Source organism: Mirounga angustirostris, unplaced genomic scaffold (assembly GCF_029215605.1).
Source record: "Mirounga angustirostris isolate CCGP_5_RB_7025 unplaced genomic scaffold, mMirAng1.0.hap1 SCAF_4, whole genome shotgun sequence".
In the NCBI taxonomy this organism is placed as follows: domain Eukaryota; kingdom Metazoa; phylum Chordata; class Mammalia; order Carnivora; family Phocidae; genus Mirounga; species Mirounga angustirostris.
Genome location: NW_026991712.1, coordinates 107,259,844 through 107,274,933, shown reverse-complemented (window position 1 = coordinate 107,274,933; position 15,090 = coordinate 107,259,844).

Sequence of the window (15,090 nt, the reverse complement as noted above, 5' to 3'; positions counted from 1 at the left end):
TTATAACACCCCTGGGATAACAAATTCTATTAATAAGCTGTCCACTTTGCACAGCAATGTGTCCTTTTTTTACCTCTGCCCACCCCTTCCCAGCTGCAAGGGTTGCTTCCAACGTGGACCGCCTGGATTTTTTCACCAGACCACGTTGAAATTACACGATCCTATTCTTACTTACTCTAATTTTCATTTCTGTTAACCATTTCCCATTTGCAGATAGCTTTTAACCTGACTTTCTTTTGTCTGTCTCTTAAGAAAGGTGTTGAGATGCTATGGTGGAGAAAAATTTTTAAAAAAAGGAGGGGGAGAGGTGTTTTCCGAGATTCCAAAAATGCTCACTCTTTCTGTGGATGCCACATGCAGACAGCTACAGTGCTCTCTTCTGGTGGAGATGAGAATTATTCCGTATATGCTTCAGATGATAATCTCTGTACTGCTTTTCTCATGAGGCAAGGTGCTTTTGGGCTTCTTACAACAGAACTCCAATGCAAGAAAATTTTAAAGTCATCATCTTGATTATTTTGTTCTAAATGCATTAGAGAATTAAGGCAAAATATGGACCCTCTAAAGAAAAAGGTTTGCAAGTAAAAAAATCTTACTTCAAATTTAAATTTTACTCCCCCTTGCCCTCCATTGATCTCCACCCTTGGAAGTGTTCATCAAAACCCTTTCAATAAAGGGCATCTGGGTGGCTCAGTCCGTTAAGCGTCTGCCTTTGGCTCAGGTCATGATTCCAGCGTCCTAAGATCGAGCCCCACATCGGGCTCCCTGCTCAGTGAGGAGCCTGCTTCTCCCTCTCCCTCTGCCTGCCGCTCCCCCTGCTGTGCGCTCTCTCTCTCTCTCTCTCTCTCGCTTGCTATCAAATAAATAAATAAATATCTTAAAACAAAACAAAACAAAAAAAAACCCTTTCAACTGAAAAGGCTAGAAACTAATCCAAACTCGCTAAAGCAAAAAAAAAAAAAAAAACAACCAGATAATTTCTTGGCTCCTTTGATGAAAAATTCAGGGCACGAAGGGTTTAGCTTTGGGCCCGCTGGGTTTAGGAGCTTGAATAAAGTCATTAAGCTCTGTACTTTGGCTCTGCTCTCCTCCACGGACTTCATGGTCACACTCCTCAAAAAGGAGAGACTCTTTCCTGCTACACCATCCTGCATGTCTGCAGCTTTGGCTGAAAGACCAAATCGGGTCACCTGAACCACTGTGGCCAGAGGAACCGTGTATGTGATGTTCGTGGGCCCGGAGGCATCACCCCTGATGATAGTAGGTGCAGGTCATCTCCTCAAGGGAAACAACAGTAACTACAACTGTAAACCATCACAGGACCAGAGTTCTGCTACTAAAAAAAAACAGAGAGATACAGAAGGGGGAAAAATAGATATCAACTTCATTTGGGCACCAACTCTAAGGAACCCTTTCTATTGTGAGTGGGGTATTTTGTAAAGGACAACGTGTTTAGCTAACTGATGGGAAAGGGTAGGAGGAGTTAGAGTTACTGAGCATCTTCTTTAATTTTTCACATCTCTGTGTGTTAGCTGCTTCTGTTCTTATTCTACAGTTGAAAAAGTGAGGTATAGAAATGTTCAGTCACTTGCCAACAGCCTCCTAAGTATTTAGAGACGAGGCTGGCACTGGAACCAGAGCTTCAAGCTCTGAGGTCCTTATTATCCCTCACCATGAGGTCCCACACTCCTGTCACTGAAGGAAGGTAACTGGATGACGGTAACATTGGATCCATCAACACTGAACGCCGGCAATGCAGCCAAGGAGGAAAGCTGTTTGTGAGAAGGGGCCAGCAGCGCTGTCCTCAATGTCCGTCACACTCTAGACCATGCCTGCACCCAGGAGCCTGGTCCCAAAAATTCAAATTAAAAAAAAAATTTCCTTACATTGAATTGAAGGGAAGCCCCTTTTATAACCCAGGGAGTTAACAAAAATAGTATGAGGTTAGGATATTTTTGTATCACATAATTTCCCTTTAATGTCAAAAAAAAAAGTATTTCTGTCCATATCAACTCATGTTAGAATCAGGTATGTAAAGGATACAAAGTAGAGTGACAATTTGAAATTGGAAGAATAATCATGTTGTCTTCTGTCCTCAGCCAGCTTCCTGGAAGCCTTTTTAAGAAGAGCAAATGCAGGGGCACCTGGGTGGCTCAGTCAGTTAAGCGTCTGACTCTTGGTTTCAGCTCAGGTCATGATCTCAAGGTTCTGGGATGGAGCCCCGTGGGAGTCTGCTTGAGAGCCTCTCTCTCTCTGCCCCTCCCCCTGCTCAAGCATGCTCTCTCTCTCTCTCTAAAATAAATAAAATCTTTAAAAAAAAAAGTGAATGCAGATTTGTATGTAACACAAAATGTTCTATTCGAAGATGCAGACCCTTCTTGCTTTGCTTCTCAACTCCAGTGCTCTGAAAATATGCAGCTTCCCTCAGTAGTTTGAACTCCCTCTCGGCATTAAATAATTTCCATGGGAACTGGGGCTAAAGAGAACATCTTAGAGCTCATTAAGTATAATGCCACTTAAACAAGATTTTTAATTTCTCTTGTTCTCCCTTTTGTTAGATAATCAATAACTACCAACACATATTTCTTCATGATGTAACTCCTAGACAAGCCTGGAAAATGATGTCTGATTAACTCACAAAGGTTCCTCTTTATATAGAATGCAATGTCTATGCTTTAAAAGAGATGCTTTGTGGCTCAGATAAAGCAGAAAAGGAATCCAAATGTTTCCAAAGTAGCTCAGCCTTTTAGCCACAAAGGAAAATCCTGTGCCGAGATTCCAGAATATTTCTTTGTCTTGGTAAATTTCCAGCATGTGTTTTTACTCTTCCAAATGCCACATCAGAGTCACAGATGGCAGCGTGATTTGAGCAGGTTTGAGCTTCTCTGTTCTTTAATCCAAATCCTAAATTGGACAGAAGTTGATATTAACCTCTCAGCCTCCCACACCCCCATCTTTCCCTTCTTGCTCCCGGTTGTTTTCATCTCATTGAGCTTCCAATTGTTTGACCCCATTAGTATTTTTTACCAGCACAATTAAAGCACCAAAGAGTCTCGGTAATATCAATACCACTTCTCAGCAGCTCAAGAATTTCCTTTCTCGTTTCAACTTGTACTCTCAAATCTAAACTAATTGAGGTCATCAGAAGAATGCTGGGTGGTTGGCTTTGCCCAACTTTAAAGGTAGATATAATGTTGATAGGAGCTTTGAGCTTGGGGTCTAAAAGTAAAATATTATACTTTAAGCTGTTTCTATATAGCACAAAATACTCCTCCAATATCCCAACATTTGGCTTGGGCTTTTTTCCATTTTTCACTTTTTATCCAGATGTTTTTTATGGTTTAGATGTGACCTTAAATCTTAAAATTACAAATTGCATGTGCGTTTTATGTATTAAGATTTAAGACGTTAATGCCCCAAATTTCAACAACCTACCCAAAGATACGAAGATCATACATGATTTTGAACTGTTAACTTCTTTTTAGAATTCAAAAACATTTTACTGAATGTCTACTGTGTGAAAGACATTGGCCTGGGAGGACTTTGAGAGAAACAGTAAGTATGAAGGGATCTGCCCTCAAGTTAACGTTTGTACACTCTGCTTAACAGGTTAACCCAAATATATTATAGTACACCTTACTTTGCTGTAAAAAGATTTCTGCTTACAGATGCCATTGATTCTGCTTGGGTTTTGCTACCAATTTCCATACATTTGGGTGCTGTAACATGCAATTCTGGGCTTGACTTAATGAATTCACTAATTCAACGAATATATAAGCACCAACTATTCTCTAGACTTCATGCATGGCACTGAGGCTAGAAAGAAAGTTATCTCCCTATGATCGGGGTACAGCCAGTCTAGCAGACAAGGCTATCCAAATGGATCTGTAAGTATAATGCAGTACGGAATGGGCCATGGAGGCATGCCAAGGGTGTTCTGGGAACACTGAATAGAGTCCCCTATGCTTATATTTTTAAGTTCCTCTCTGCCTAGTTTCCAAATTTCAAGCCTTCTCCTTGTTAACCCACCTGCCTCTAACCCACCTCTCTCAGTACTCTAAAAACACAGACTGATGGAAGGAGTGCATAATCAGGTAGACTTTAAATCTGGCTCCATCACTGACGGGCTGTGTGTCTTTGTACAAATTGCTTTAACTTCTCCGAGTCTGAATTTCTCCCTCTATAACATAGAGATATTAATACTTCTACATATATTTGATGTCAGAGTGAACAGGGATAACTTATGTAAGGTGCCCAGCAGAGTAGCTGCTCGTAATAAATGTGAGTTCTCTCCCCCGACGGCCACAGCTGCAATGAGCTTATTGGCCATATCTCATGTCTGGCCTTGTTAACCAGCCTGACTTATAATGCCCACAGCCCATACTTATTGAGTCCCAATGAGCCAACTGTCTCAGTTCATCTTCACAACCACCCATTGGGTAGATACAGCTGGCCAAGTGCTCTTACATTCTGGTTCCCACCAAGGCCAGCACACTGTTCTTCCCCTACATCCCTACTACTATCTATGAGTGGTCTACCCTCCCAATCACTTCCTAGCTTTGTAGGCTGTTGCATATTTGCAGTCTGACAGATCCACACTGCTCTCTCTGACTATACCTTACTATGCATTACCCCTTATTTGAGGTCTTTTGCTCTACAAGTGTTATGAGTTTCCAGGAACCGGGACACAAGGAAGATGATATTGCTGCGAACAATAGGCTTCCTTCTTCACTTCCTTTTCCTATTTCCTTTTCAACCCCACCCCCACCACCTCTGGCCCTGGCCAGATGCTTCCCAACTGTTATAACCAACCTTATAGTCAAATTCTGCCAAAGTGCTGCTGACAGGAATAAGCACATAGAAACTCTTGAACGCTTTCCTGTCTGCTATTTGCAGTTTATACTTATCTAGAAAGAAGAAAACTTGCCATTTAACTATACTAGAAGGTAGAGTCTGTTAAATGTCTTTAAGAAAAGACAAGGAGTTTAAGAAAGGAGGCCTTGATAACCCCAATAATCTCTTATGGGTTATCTCCCTGTTTTTGTTTCCTGAGGCAGCAATTCTGTTTCCATTTCCCTTTTCTTTGAGGAAAAGAGTTCTGTGAACATGCAGTCTCTACCGTGATCCCCTGTATGAAGGAAAGCAAGGACTGGCTAGAAACTCCCTGGATTCTTCCATCTGTGGCAAGCTTTGTGATGAAGTTTATGTCAGAAGCCAAATGTCTAGTTTCAAAATGATAGCTCTTAGCAGATGGGCAAGAGGGGTAACAAACTTACCAACCAATCACTACGATTATAATTTCAAGATGTAGAGACTTTTCTGACCAACAACCACACATTTTCCCATTTGGTTCATGGTTCCTTGGAGGCGATACACTTGGAGAGGTCAGCACTTGTGGAGGTGTGCAGACTAAGCTATCGTCATGGTGGCTTAATGAAATGTCTGTTGTTTATATTAATGAATTACATTGCCTGACGATCTAAAATTAAAGAACTTAATGTATCATGAGTTTCAAGGTGTGGTGTTAGCCACCTCAGAATATTTCTTCCACCAGCTTCTTTCTGTCATCTGAAAATCTGAGGAAATTTTATTTGGTCCATAATCTATCTTTGGTCAGTTTCTTGGTCAAGGTTGTTAATTTGTCAGTAATTGTTCATATCCATTTTAATTCGTTTTTAAATATTTTTAATATATCCAACAACATAGAATCACCTACTTTTAATTTATTATCGTAGTACTCATTATAATCACCTTTAGTCTAATAATAAATTACTATTACATTCAGTAATATGGTTGATATAACGTGTACATAAAAGCTTAGATGTCTCTAAAGCAGGTCAAACTCATTTTCTCAAAACCAAATCTAAAATGTGTTCTTCAATCAGTGTTTCTTAATTCCATTATTTCCCCTCCTCTATTTTGTTACTTAAGCTGGAAATGTAGGAAGCTTTCTCATTATTTACCCCTCCACCTTATGCCCCTACCTCAATGTTAGTCATCAGGATCTAGGGATTCAATCTCCCAAAACTCTCTTTATTTTTAACCATTCACCATCCTTCCTTTGCAACCTAGGCCAACCAACTATAATCACAAGGCCTACTCATTGGTCCTTTAAATCTTTCTTGCCACTGTATTTTCCAACCTGCATCCAAAGTTAATCTTAGAAAATCTCAAATCTTTTAATTCACTCCCCTACTTAAAATCCTCCAGTGGCTTTCCATATCTCTTATTATCTGTGTTGAATAGTCTAGTAGGCCCCAAACAACCTGAGGCCTGTCCCCTCTTTGTTCTCTGTGTCTGACCTTTCTCGACCTTGCGTGCATGTCTTGGCCACACTTGGCTGTTCCACACTTTTTTCACCTCAGGATATTTTCAATATTGTTCACTTCCTGGAACATTCTTCAACCTTCCTATGTCCCTTTAACCGAGGTAACTCTTATTTATCCTGCAGATAACAGCTAAAATGTTCACTCAAGGAATAATTACTTCCTTCATTCACCATTTCCCCCAAACCACTCCTAACTAAGCTTCCAGTTCTGTTTCCAAAGTACCCTGACTTCTTCCTTCATAGATCAGTCAATTCACAATAGTAATCACTTGTTTACATTTGTGTTCCCTGCTGAGTGATAGCAGGCAGGGACCTTAATCCACAAATCCAGACGTGCAAGCAATAAAGCATTGCTTTGTTTTCTTAAAATTAACTTAAATCCAACACTGCTTAATCAACTTAATTCCAAATCCCACCAATCTGGAGAGATTTTAATCCCAATAATTATTATAGCATTTTGTCTTCTTTTCCTTAGTATCCTATAAAAATCCAGGTGAGGTGTCTTATTCTTCCCAAGGCATTGCAGAGGACCGTCCTATTTTTGGTATGCACCGATTAGTGTGGAAAAGCTTATTTTCCCTTCAGACATTGTCGCACATGGTCCCTATTTGCCTTGTGCCTCTCTCGAGATCCAGGATTCTTGATGGGGAGTGGGAACTCCATGGTCAGGGCTTGAGTCTCTGGATACACTTTGAGTCCTGCCATTGCCCGAGAGTGCTGCCAAGAAAAAGGGTTAGGACCATTCTACTGGTAGACCCAGCAGCCCTGCTCTCACCCTAGTCTGGGAAATCACCATTCCCAGTCAGTAACCCTGAAAGTGTTCCTCTCTCCCCATTTCTCCACTCTTATAAGCACAGTCTTTCAGAAAGAGGATTGTTTTCAAAGAATTTCTACTTTCTGCTCTTTAAAAGAAAGCTTGAAGCAAGAAACAACATCATCTGATTTGAAGAGAATAATGAAGAAGGAAAGAACACACAAAATAACGTTTACAGACATTTCATTGGGGCAACTCTTCCTGTCATAGAGTACGTTCAACACACATATTTATTAAAAGAATGAGTGGATTTGAATTAACACGTAATCCTATCATATGTTTTGTATGTGTTTGAGTATGTTGACAGACATGCTTACATGTACAGACAGAGAGAGAAATGGGAGCCGATTTTTATGGACAGCAAGGATGTACTGTACTACCCATCATAGCACCACAGCCAGCTCCAGCTCCATGCACTTGCAGACATCACCACAGTCATCTTGGTAAAATAAGAGGAAAATGAATAGGTATCATAGGAGAGTTCTCCATAATACATGCAACCCAGGATATGTTTTCCATAAGCTAATAACAGTCTGTCTTCCCTACAAAGTGGACAAGGAGTGTGAATGATTGGAAGGTAGAATGGGCTGTAGGAGATCTTTTCCATGTATGAAGCAGAATTGAGTGTTTGGGTATAATCAGAGTTTAAATCAAATAGGCTCTAACAAATCATGTGCTATGGTACTTCAATAACCTTCCTCTCAAATGGACAACATATTTCCACTTCCCTCTGCCATAACTGAGATAAGTTTGGAAAGGAGATTTATTACCCTTCTTTATAAAGGCCAGACATGGGGAGAGAGAGTGGGGAGAGGGAGAGATTGGAGTTGATTCTGACATAGTTCAACAGGATTTATTTTTCCAGAAGACATCCAGCCATTGGCCTATGCTGGCAGAAATCTCATTCAACTCTCTATGGCTACATTTGTCTACTACATGGCTGATGCTTAAGAATATCAAATAAAGAACAATCCTTTCCTGGGAATTGAACTCTCCCCCCAGCTATGAACATTAGGATTTCGCAAAATGTGTTTGTTTCTCTAGCACTGAAGCCGATCTGGACTTTGGCAGTGCACCTATCCTACAGGACTGGTTCTTTTAAGAACAAGCCCCAAGCTCCCAGAAGCACATTTGCTCAAATGTAAGTGGGCTGCAATTGAAGTAATTTGCTCCCTAACCGCCTTGTGACAATCTTATTTCTGTTCCTGTGTTCTTTCTCCAGCTCCCCTCCTGCTTTGGCCGCAAAGACTAATGCACCATTTCATCTGCTTTTTCAGAAATCTAGTTTCCTTTTCATATCCTATTTCTGGGCTCACACACTGCCTCTAAAGCCCACTATTTCCATGAACTGATAATCTTATAAAGAGTCCCCCATCTTGCAACAGATTCATATTTGGACCTCAATAATATCCATGGCCATTTATAGTCCTACTTGATGAGACCCAGCCCCAATCATAAACAAGTTAGGCCACATAACCCTGTCTCAGAATCTCATGCTCGTTTTCAGGTCCCATGGTGTAGTGGTTAGCACATTTGCCTTACACACAGAAGATCCTGGATGCAATTCCCAGTGGAATCACAAAATTGCCTTAGTTTCCATTCAAAATAAATTTGGTGAACACTGTCTCAGAATCCGAAACTTTATCAAAGAATTCTAATATTGGATTTTTAGTTTTAAAAGAATCCCAGAATTACAAGGCACAGGGCTAGCCTATAGATACCCTGGCCATCATTCATATCTAATTTATTTCAATCACTGGGAAAGCCAACTTCCTAAACCGAGATATTCAGCTTCCTTTAAGTAGACTCCATCATTTAATATGTAAGCTAGGGCAAAATCTTTTGTGTGTGTGTGTGTGTGTGTCACACACTCTGAGGACCAGGCAGGAAAAATGCTGTTATCCTTTTATTCTAAGAATACAAGATACGTTTTTCTACAGGATGATTTAGGTGTTAAGGAAAACATATGCACCCAGAGACATTAGGTTTAGTGATGTAAAACAAGTAAAGGCTCATCTCCATCCTCTGCACCATAAGGAAGCTCTTTCTCAACACAATGACGACAAGGAAATGCCCCAACTCACACTTACCAGGTGAATAACACATTGTATAAGTCATATGATGAATGAGGATAAAATCAAGTCACAGAGCATTATCGGAGAGAAAAATAACATCAAAGTAGTATCTAACCATAAAATATAGCCAAGGATGCTACCATAGTCAGCGTGAGCTAATGGGAATAGCAAGTCTAACAATTGTTGCTCATGTACCTGAGCATCCTTCTTCTACCCAACCCAGACCATCTGACCCATCCTTACCTTCAACCCTGTTACATCATCAGAAACCAATCCTAGCCTTAGCAATGGATTTTAAGAAATTCTAGGCTAATATTTAGATGTGACACTCATTCCAGCCCTGATCTTACCTCCTAAGACACACATTCACAATTGCATCTGGGTAGTTTTCTTCTGCTCACTCAAATTTTGCATAAACATGGCTTTTGAAACAAATGGGTGTAAGTTCTAATCCTATTTCCACTAAGGAAGTTTTAATATCTGGCCCTTTGCCTATAAAATAAAGGTAAAATCTTTATTTGCAGAGTTTTACAAGCATTCACTGAGATAATAAATATAAAATTATCTGGCAAAGAGTCAAGTACCTGGTAGATGCTTAATTTGTTGCATTTTAAAATTCCCATGTCACCATTCTTGAGTTCTCCATTAGTTTTAGTCTGAGATCTTGTTTGTTAAAATTTTTAATATCTCATCTCAAAACTTACAGCACTCGAATTAGGCATTGATTCCTCTAGGCCTGCACTGTCCAAATAAAGTAGCACTCATCACATGTGGTATTTAAGTATAAATTTTAATTACTAGTTTTAAATAAAATTAAATATTCGGGCGCCTGGGTGGCTCAGTCGGTTGAGCGACTGCCTTCGGCTCAGGTCATGATCCCAGGGTCCTGGGATCGAGTCCCACATCGGGCTCCCTGCTCTGCGGGGAGCCTGCTTCTCCCTCTCCCACTCCCCCTACTTGTGTTCCCTCTCTCGCTGTGTCTCTCTCTGTCAAATAAATAAATAAAATCTTTAAAAATAAATAAATTAATTAATTAAATTAAATATTCAATTCCGCAGGTGCACTAACCATATTTCAAGTGCACAATGGCCACATACAACTAGTGGCTACTGTACTGGACAATACAAATAGCATTGCCATTAGGGCAAAAAGTTCTATTGGACAGTACTGGCCCAGATAATATCTAAGGACCTTGCTAATGCATTCCGTTGATGAGCTCTGGAGCATTTCGTAACCTTTTCCTCAACATGTCAACAAATGACAGATGCCCCAGAGGCCCTCTGCTTCTATAACACAAATTTTTAAGCTTGAAAATTGTTCACACTTACTGTGGTCACATGAATAATAAGATTTTCAGTTTTGAGCCTTCTATGCTTAGTTTAGGATACCGGTGAATACAAGGAATTAACCCGAGACTTAACTGACCTTTAGAAATAAAAATCACATTAAATATCCTTGAAAGATTTTGCAATATTTCAATTAAAAATGCAAGAGTTAAATGTTCCCAAAGATGAGTCTCAGAAGAGTACCAATGTCTAATATCCCATGTTCAATTTAATAGTATCATATTGACTCATGAGAAATCTCCAGTTCTAAACTCTTTAAATTGTATGATTTTGGGGCACCTGGGTGGCTCAGTCGTTAAGCGACTGCCTTTGGCTCAGGTCATGATCTCAGGGTCCTGGGATCGAACCCCGCATTGGGCTCCCTGCTTGGCAGGAAGCCTGCTTCTCCCTTTCCCACTCCCCCTGCTTGTGTTCCCTCTCTCACTGTCTCTCTCTCTGTCAAATAAATAAATAAAATCTTTTAAAAATAAATAAATAAATAAATTGTATGATTCTTTGATGATTTAAAGTGAAATAGACCAGACAGGGCCCTCACAGAAGGTTTCCCAACTTTTATTACTTGTATCTTTTCATTGTTACCTTCCAAAAGGTCATGGATTACCCTCTGGAAAAACCTCTCCCTTTTACTTCTCTGGAAGTTACCAGCTTAGAGTGAAAAACTACCTCATTTAATGAAAACAATCATGTGACATAAAATATGGTATCAGCCGTTATTCACTATTCACTCATTCAATCAACATATATTACTGAGTACCTAGTGTGTGTCAGACCGTTGGCTAACCGCTAGAGATAGAATGATGAACAAAACAAACATTTCTCTTCTTTTATGGGGCTCATTGATGAATGTTCTAATTCTGGCTGACCAAGATTAAATAAATTATAAGAGTTTTTAGTTGCTTTATTTTCTCACCTCAGACTAAATGGTATTATTCTGTCACCATGTGTAGTGGGGGAAGAGACATTCTGTTCCACTAATATCTTCATATCATAGTCAAGTCAAAATTACATTCTCCAAAGCCATCCAACTTTGGTCACTGGTTTGGGCTAACTCACCAAGATGGCAAATGTTTTTCACCTCATCGGACAACTGTAATTAATTGGTATTGGTATAGAATCTATTTTGAGGAGCTGGACTGAGAAGCATACTGAGGCTAGATTTGGTGGGGGTGGGGGAATATGGTGATATGTTAGCAATATCTTCCTTGGGCTCAAGAGATTAGAGTATAATAGATATGCCCAGTTACTTGTACTACCTGGAGTAAAATAGAGGGGTGTGGTAGAAGGAGGTGTCCCAGAGTCAGAAGGCAAGCAAGGGCAGACATAGAGGCATAAAAAAACATCAAAATTAGGTGACTTGTCTCCAACCTGCCTGTGAGCTCTTTGGTGGTTCCCAGTCTGAATGAAGTCTCCTTCTTTCTATTAGTTTCTCTTAAATAGCCCTCTTTCTCTTCTAAACTTCCTCCTAACCAAGGCTGTTCACATGCAAATTATCTTGTTTTCATTATCATTAAACTTAACAGTCTTAAAATTCAACTCGAAATTTGATGAGCTCTTCTTTTGCAGGGAACTAAATTTCAGAATAAGCGATAAAATAAAGTTAGTCATGTAATTAGATCATTACATAAAGTTCTACCCAAACTGTTTAGGAGAACTGTGTCAAGCTAGCCACATAGAGCTCAGGTTGTGTTTTTCTTAAACAAAGTGAAGAAGATGGATATGTATTTAGTGAACAAAAGAAAGAAAAATAAAGCAAATTATACTGTGAAATCTTATTCCCAGAAAATGTTCAATTTCTTACTTCTATGCAATAAATACCTAAATATTCCCTAAATTATTATCCCCCCCAAAAAAACCCACAAAATCTCTTTTTCCCCCTTCCAGCCTCTATGTGTGTATGGGGGAAAGGGTGGGGGGAGGTAGTGGTGGGAGGGGGAGGGGTGCTAAAGGTAAAACAATAGAAACTAGCTATAAAATTACCAATGAACAATTTACTACTATGCCTGGCATATCATTCTTACAACTCTGTAAAATGATTTAATGTACTGAAGAGAAGTTATTTCATGCCTACAATTTGTGTAGTGGAGGTCTGTTCATCTTTTAAAAGACATACACTGTATGGAAAGGGTAATAGTACTTATAGATTTTAAATTGAATGGCAAATGAAAAAAAAAAAACCTCATACAAAAAATAATGGCTCAAATTTACTCTGTCAAAGAATAATACTCTGGTGATACAGAACTCAGAGTCAAAAAAACTGAATATTTGTCTACCCCTGCCCCCTTGTGGTGATCTGTGCCTCTTAGGTAAAGCAAGCAAATTTTTACAGGTTTGAAACCAAACACTTCAGGTTTGAAAACAGAGAAGAAACAATCAAAGAAGAAAGGAATTGTTATATTTAATACATAATCAAATAATTTTATTTCCATTAACATGTCGTTAGTATAACATCTGTGGCTAATTTTTAAGAGCTGCTGGACAAAAATAATTACAAATGCAAACTCTGAATTCGTCTGAGATAGAAAGAAATAGCAAAATTATGGTTAATTTTTATTTTAGGTTTTTGAAATCCCATATTGGTAATTATATAGAGTTGTGTTTTACCCCTAGACTATAAATGATTATATGACCTATGTCATTCACCCACAATGATGGATGTTTTTTGAAGATCTACTATATGCAGGCATAGGATTGTATTTTGGGAAGCAAATGATAAGCAATAATAAACAGTATTTGCCCTTATGGAGTTTATGACTTGTGGAGAAAAAAAGACAAGCGACAAAGAATCATACTAAAAAATTAAAGTCTCGAAGTGATGTTTGAAGAGGAAAATATGATTCTATGAGAACTGATAATAATAGAAATATATCTAGCAGAGGGGAGGCTAAAAAATGGGAGAGCATCTTGGAGGCTATGCACGTGGGGGCACTGAGTATATGAGAACTCTCTGAGTTCTTCCTACTCAGTTTTACTGTGAACCTAAAACTGCTCTAAAAAATAAAGCCTAGTTAAAAATAAATAAATAAAGGGGTGGGGAGAGAGGCATTTCATAACACAGGGCACCAGGATAGGTAGCAGGAGGCATGCACAGGAAAATACACAGACAAAGGCTCCGGGCTGGACAGTGGAGTGGCACATCCCCGGGTCTGAAAAGGTCAATGCCTGGAGCCCAAAGAAGGAGCAAGTCCTCCAAGAAACACGAAAAGGTATCGAGGGGCCAATATGTGCATGAACATGTGGGCCATATTCTGAATTTAGATCTTTAAGAGTAATAGAAAGCTATTAAAAAGTTTTAAACAAGAGAGTGACATAATCTGATTTGTATTTTACAAATATGGTAATATTGAAAAATAAACATTAAGAAACGAGGGCCTAAGGGAACAAAGTAATAGACTGCTTTTACAGTAATATATAGTAGTATCCTTGAGGAGGACAAGAATCTATTGGCCAGAGGAGAGACAATGAGCTTAAAAAGGAGGGGGAAAATTAGAAACCTCTGACCGGAGAAGTTGGTTGTAAAAGAATTAACAGACATCACTTAAGGATGTCAGACGAAGAGAGACTTTGGTTAACGCAAGAAAGTTGTGGTAATTGGAGAAGGGGTTGAGAGCGTAGGCAAGTTTGCAGGTGGCAATCAAGCAGACAAATTCACTAACTCAATTCACCAAATCACTGACAACCTACCCATCAAATATGTTGATTTGACAAAAGATAACCTTATAGGTTTTAAGAAGAATACTTGATTTGATGACTGAATGTGAAATAGTTCACATGCACCAAATAAAATTTTACTTTTCCTATGGGGATTCTCAGTTTATACTGGTTTTTACTCCTTTTTAAAATGTCATTTTGTATTGAGCCAACCTTCAGCATTCATCTATTATCATTTATAGTATTTTTAATCAACTTGTTTTATACTCTTCTTTAACATCTTTTTGATTCGGTCCATTGTGGTCATTTTTTCCCATTGTTTTTTGTGCTTTTGTGGATCATCTTGCGAATTGCTAGCCAACCAAGTCAAGATACCCTAATTGTTCTTTGACAGAATCACATTTTTAGTTTCATGGAGATGTAATGTTTTTAACTAATTCTGATTCTTTTGGATGAATTTAAATGGTAATTCTAAATTTAACTTAATTTAAACATTTTATTTCATTAAATTTTAATCTAGTTTAAAATTCTGATTTATTTTAGTGCCTGTGAGTTAAATTTAAAGTTTAATCTTCATTAAAGTTTAATTTAATCTTAAACTTTAAATGCTAGATATATAAAAGGAAAGCTGGGATGCCATTTGAGGAATTGGCAAAAGAATTAGGAAAATGCTTAAAATATACCGAAATAGAAAATGACATTCAAAGATAACTGAAAATATTTCAGAGGTAGGCAAGTAGTCCCATTACATATAAAACGGACAAAAAAAAAAAAAGGAGGGGTTGGAAAACAGCCTTTCCTTGAAAAAATTTTAATTAAGTACTGATTCTATTTTGCTAACCTCACCCTTTTGCCAGATTCTCAGGTGATATAACAAGT